This window comes from Eublepharis macularius, chromosome 9 (genome assembly GCF_028583425.1).
Source record: "Eublepharis macularius isolate TG4126 chromosome 9, MPM_Emac_v1.0, whole genome shotgun sequence".
NCBI classification, from domain to species: Eukaryota; Metazoa; Chordata; class Lepidosauria; order Squamata; family Eublepharidae; genus Eublepharis; species Eublepharis macularius.
In genome coordinates, this window is record NC_072798.1 from 11072544 (window position 1) to 11079295 (window position 6752).

Consider the following 6752-nt stretch of genomic DNA (forward strand, 5'->3'; position numbering starts at 1 on the left):
CACAATCTGTTGTTGTTTATTCCACTGTTTCATATATACATTGTTGCTTTGGTAAAAATTATATTGAAGCGCCATGTGTTATTGGAGCCCCTGCACTACTTTTTGAGAAAGCAGAACTACTTGATGTCTATTTCCCTTTTTTCACACACATCAATGGATCTGACTCAATATTTTTAACATGTAAGACTGTATTTTAATCATTTAATCATTAGTACATCTAAACTTAACCCCAGGGCTTTTTTTCCGGGAAAAGAGGTGATGGAACGCAGTGGTAGAACTCAGGACAACACAATGATGTCACTGGGTCAGCTGGAACGTGTGTGTTTGTGTGTTAAAGTTTAAATTGCCCTCAGCAAAAATGGTCACATGGCCGGTGACCCCGCCCCCTGCTCTCCAGACAAAGGGAAGTTTAGATTGCTCTCAGCGCTGCGGCACAGAAGGCAATCTAAACTCCTCTCTGTCTGGAGATCAGGAGGCGGAGCCACCGGCCATGTTACCATTTTCAAGATGTGCCGGAACTCCGTTCCACCATGTTCCAGCTGAAAAAAAGCCCTGCCTAACCCTAACCTTCAAAACCTAGCAGAAAATCTTTCTCACCAAAGCCACCAATTTCTGTCCCCAAAACACCCATTCATAGTAGAATGACTGAACTTTCCTTATTTGATTTCCATGGATATTCATTGATATTTTGGACAAAGTTTTCAATTTCCACTTTCTGTATGTAGGTTCATTTGTATTGTGTACAGATGTTGTTTGATTTTTAAATGCAATTTATATGTACAATGTAATTTGTTTGTACACAAAATCTACACATAATGCATCATGCTGATTTTTTAAGAAATGTAGATAACTTTGAAAAATGCACATACTTTATGGGGGAAATTCAATATGAGGAAACAAAAATGGTGTGAAAAGAAATAATCACAGCTTTAATTTGCGTGAGACAAATTCAGTATGAGGAAACAAAATGGTGCAAAAATACAGAATCTTGACTGAATTTGCTCAAGAGAGATGGGAAATCAGAATAGCCAGGAGCAGGAGAAACTAGAAATCATCTCTAAGTCAGAGAAAATTTCCAGAGCACAGACTGCTTTCTTCTAAATATTCCCTTTCTTGCTCCTTAAAGGGCCTGTGTGTAAGATCTCTCTCTCTCTCTCTCTCTCCTTTAACCACTTTTAAGTTCCATAAAAATGTATATTTCCCATCCTTTCATGACTGGAATTTGGATTCTAGGTAGCCTATGGGATTATGAAAATTGAACCTTCTAATGAGAAATTAGAGCCCCGTGGCACAGAGTGGTAAGCTGCAGTACTGCAGCCCAAGCTCTGCTCACGACCTGAGTTCGATCCTGGCGGAAGCCAGGTTCAAATATCCGGCTCAAGGTTGACTCAGCCTTCTATCCTTCTGAGGTCGGTAAAATGAGTACCCAGTTTCCTGGGGGTAAAGTGTAGATGACTGGGGAAGGCAATGGCAAACCAACCCGTAAAAAGTCTGCCAAGAAAACGTCATGGTGCAACATCCCCCCCATGGGTCAGTAATGACTTGGTGCTTGCACCTTTACCTACCTACTGAGTAATTAATTCAGTAATTGGATCCTTTGCCCATGTTTTAACCTTAATGCAACCTTGTTCCCTCTCCCACCACAAACTCATTCTGATCAAGGGATGTTTTCCTGCTCTGGGGCCATTTCCCCACATCTTGAAAACAGCACCCCTGCCAGGGAGTTGCCCCTTTGTCTTTCTCCCGTCATGAGTCAGCAACCAGCTCCTCAGACTTCTAGGAGACTCTGGAGATGCAGGGGAGCTACACTTACTAAGGTTTTTCAGCCTGAGAGAGAGAGAGCGCGAGTTCACCCAGGTGACACAATCTGCAGTGCTTAGAGACAGTGAATCAAAAAAACAGCCAAAGTAAAAGAGTACAATTTTACTTTAAGAAATTTAAGAGGGTTAACACAAAGGCTGGTGTTAGCCAGTCAAGCTTTGCAAGCACATACATACACAAAACAATGAATCTTTACTAGAGCTAATTTAAGGCTAACTTAACTAACTGCCAAGCTACAAGAGACGAATTACACAAGGAGGAGCACGTGAAGGGAGTTGCGATGTTAGCTGGGAAGCTGAGTTTTAAGAGATCGGAAAGCTCTGTCAATTTCCCCTCTCTACAGAGCCAGGGAGATGGCTGCTAAGAGGGTTTGTTAATTTCCTCTTTGCCTCCTGAAGGCTCTGTCAGTTTCACCTCCCCTTCTAAGAGGCAAAGAGGAAATAAACCCTTTTTGCAGCATCTCCCTGGCTCTGTAGAGAGGAGAAATTGACAAAACCTTCCGATCTCTTTTAAAACTTTGTTTTCTGGCTAACATTGTGACTCCCTTCATGTACTCCACCTCATGTAATTCATCTCTTGTAGCTTAGAGGAATGTCATTTGGACTGGCTGGCTAATCACAGCTGAGCCTCACCAATAAAGCCCACAAGACAGTAAGCTGATCTTGCAGTTCTGGAGGAGGAAGCAGATGCAGTTGAAAGAGACTCCCAGATCACGACGTTCAAAACAGAGCGGTGGTCCCACAGCAACAGGAATGAGAGCCACTGCCATGGCTGAAAACAGTTATGTCTTAAAACAGATCCAACCAATCAGGGCATAACACCAATTAACAGTTGCTACCCTGAGAAACTTATGAGAAGTGGTAAGACATACTAGCACACAAGCCTTGCTAAAGTCACGCACATTATTATTTTATTTATTTATTTACATCATTTATAGTCCTCCTTTCTCACTGAGACTCAAGGCAGATTACACCGTATGAGGTTAATACAATCAGTATCAATTACATTTCAATACAATACCATAAGGCAAACAGATACAAGTTTAAAAGACATAGCATTAGCAAGGATCTAAGACAGAGCAGAAAAAATAGTGGAGCAAAACATAATCAATTCTAGGACTAATATTAGACAACATGGTTGTACATTGGAGTACATATTTGAAGCAGCAAATAATATGTAAGGCAATATAGTGATGAAGTCTATGGTCCCAAACTCATTAGTGAAGCACCTGAGACCCCATCCCTACATTACAGCTCTCCCATTTGAGTAAAAAGCCTTTTTGAATAGTTTGGTTTTGCATCATTTACGGAAAGCCAGGAGAGTGGGGGCTCTTCTGACTTCCTCAGGCAGGTCATTCCACAGGATAGGGGCCACCACAGAGAAAGCCCTTGTAGGGGCTGCTGCTGACTTCACCCGTGCGCAGCCTGGCACCTGAAGGAGACCCTGTTCAGATGAGCGAAGCTGCGGTGGAGGAACATAGGGAGGGAGGCGGTCCCATAGGTATGCCGGACCAAAGCCATGAAGAACTTTATGTGTAATAACTAATACCTTGAACTGAGCACAGTAAATGATAGGTAGCCAGTGGAGTGACTGTAGGATGGGAGTGGTGTTCATGCTCCTGCTTGCTCCTGATAACAATCGAGCTGCAGCATTTTGCACTAATTGGAGCCTCCTAGTTAACTTAGATGGGAGGCCAATGTATAGAGCATTACAATAGTCAAGCCTTGATGTTACCGTAGCATGGATCCAAGTGGCCAGGGCAGCAGTGTCAAGAAAAGAAGCCACCTTCCAGGCTAGAGAGAGGCTGTAGAAAGCATTTTTTGCTGCAGCCTTAACTTGTTTTTCTAGTAATAACGCTGGATCCAGTATAACCCCTAGGCTCTTAACTGAGTCTGCAAGGGTCAGACAAACTCAATTGAAAGTGGGGAGTACAGTGTCCTCCAAGATCTCTTCCTTCCCAACAAGCATCACTTCAGTCTTGTCTGGGTTCAATTTCAATTTGTTGTTTTTCAACCATTTCACCACGGCTGTCAGGCAGATTTCCACTGCATCCTGTGGGGACCTGGATAGTCAGATATAGAGTTGGGTGTCGTCTGCATATTGATGACATCCAACTCCATAGCTGCAAATGAGTTCTCCTAAAGGCTTTACGTAGAGGTTGAATACCATGTGAACAATTTGCCTGCTGAAGCCTTTCCCAAACATGTGCAACTAATTTTATTCGTAAATAGACATGGGCACGAACAGAAAAAAAACTGAATATGGTGTTCATTGTTCATTGCCATCTATGAACAACGAACAATGAACATTGACGAACATAACCTGTTCACGAACATGTTTGTTGTCCATGGGGGCCAGCAGGCTCTCTTCCAGCCACCAAGATCCCTACCATACCACTCCCAGAAACCCTACCTGAGCAGGCAGCAGGAAATATACCAGTAATAAATAATAGCTGGGTCCCAGAGCCTGGCAGCAGCCTTGGAAACTAAAGGGGTAGATCTCTACTGCACCACTCCCAGAAACCTTACCTAAGCAGGCAGCAGGAAATATACCAGTAATAAATAATAGCTTGGCCCAGAGCCTGGCAGCAGCCCTGGAACTTGAAGAGGTAGATCCCTATCCCACCACACATAAAGAAAATTCAAACTCCAATGCACTCTCCCTGCCTCTCTCTCAAAATGCCAACAGCAACTGTCTCTCCCTCACTGTCTGCAAAACCAGAGCTGGGAGCCCCCCGCCCCCTGCTCTTTGCTTCCTTGTAACAAATTTGGAGCTCCACACTTGAAAGGAAGACTTGCCTATCAAGCTAAATTGGGCTTAGATTGGGGTTTCCAGGGCAACAGCAGGAGTTCAGACAGAGTTCAGGCAGTCTCTGCCTCCAGTTGCCAAGGGAATTGATTGCAGGTGCCAGACTGTCTGGCTTGATGAACAGCAACAAACAAGGCTTGCAATGACCCCCTGTTCGTTTAGAATGGGGCCTCATGAACAGCTTGTTTGTGAACAGCTGATTGGGCTGTTTGTGGCATTTTTTTAGTTCGTATTGCTGTTCGTGCCCATCTCTATTTATGAGACAGTTCTTAAAGCTAACAACGTATTTTCTCAAGCCCAGCTTCCCATCCTGACAACCCCATTCATGGAACACTCTCTGCTCCTTTCGCGCTCCTTATATAACACTATAAGTTCAGAAATTGCTTCCTCTGTACAGACATATTTTAAAGATAATGCTGACTGTGGAGCCAACCCGTGCTCTGTGCAGACACACATGAGCTCCAGGAAGTCTGTTAAAAAAGATGCAGAGGAGTTAGCCGTGTGAGGGCCAAGCTACACATGACGAATGACACTTGAACTGCAAGTGTATTTCTCCCTGTTCACTTGCCCTCCACTCAATCCACTTGCCATTCAAGTGTCATTCGTCATGTGTAGCTTGGCCCTAAGTCTGTAGTAGCAAAATCAAAAAGAGTCCAGTAGCACCTTTAAGGTGCTACTGGACTCTTCTTGATTTTGTTAAAAAAGGAGAGTGAAAATGGGCTTGGAAAGCTGCTGCCAGGGGAGGCAGAACTTCTGTCATTCTCCCAAGTTTTTTCCCCCATGCAAAAACAGTGTGGAGGGGGAGACATTTCCCCATTTCTGCTGCCCTGTGTGGAGATATTGTGCAGCAGCAGAAAGGGCAAAACTCCCCCCTCCAGCACTGTTTTTGCACCAGAGGAAGCTTGGGAAAAAGGAAGGAGCGTTCCCTCCCCTGGTGGCAGCTTGCCAAACCTTTTGCCACTCTCCTTTTTTAATAGAAGCCATTCCCTGGAGATGAAGTGTGACTGCACGGTGCATGGGTTGGCTCCGTGAATAACTCATAAAAGAAGTAACATGTAGCGTGACCCTTGCTTAGACTCTTAGCTGAGAAGTCAGACAACTCACCATTGAAAAAGGTTTCATGCATGTGTTATAGGTCCTTGGTGCGGAAGTTTGTTTGTCTGAGAGACTTACTCCTGCAGTTCTTCCTCCACAAAGAAGGGGGAGATGGTTCATATCAGGCTATCACATATGCAAACCTCGGCACAGCAGATCCATGTCAAAAGGTCCAGAAAGCACACAGGAGAAAGGGGGATGTGCCCTTATTTCTCCGTCTGGTTCCCACCCCCACCCCCCCCATGAAGTGTTCGAACTATACCTGCACCAGACCTAGTGGCCACTGCTTTTTTAAAAGATTCCAGTACTTTACGGGGTATTAAATAATTGCCAGGTGCTTTGATGCACAAAATAACAAACATTACAGAAGTGTTCTGCCTACAATTACTGTCACTCCGCTGAATTATTCTGATTTATTGACCTTGGTGATCGTATTCCTCAGCTCGTTCTGGTTTGTATTTTCTCACTCCCACACTCTGTGTTGAGTGGGCAGACCCCACAGGGCTACAAGTGTGGGCCACCCATGCTGAACAGCTTGAGGGATCGAGACCTTTGGACGGGTTTGACTTCTGCAAGGAGTTGCCAGCAAGTAAGCAGGAGTTTGACAGCTAGGTTTTCTGCAGTTGGAGTTTCATCCTTTCCATCTCTTGTGTTCTTAAACATTAAACAGAAAATACTCAGTGAAGGAAAATGAAGCAATCCAAGTATTTGTTTGTTTGTTTGTTTGTTTTATTTTTAACCCGCCCTCCCCGCAAGCGGGCTCAGGGCGAGGTACAACATTGATTAAAATACAACTTAAAATCAATTATAAAAGCAGATAAAATACTGTGCCTCTTTCGGGGCAATCCGCGGGAGTGGACCCTCCATAAACCCTCATAGAGGGAGACCGGTGGAAGGCTCGACACTGATGGACTAAAATTAGCCTCCGCCATATGCCTGGCGGAACATCTCTGTCTTACAGGCCCGCCTAAATGATACAAGATCCTGGCAGGCCCGAGTGTCCTCAGACAGAGAGTTCCACCAGGTTG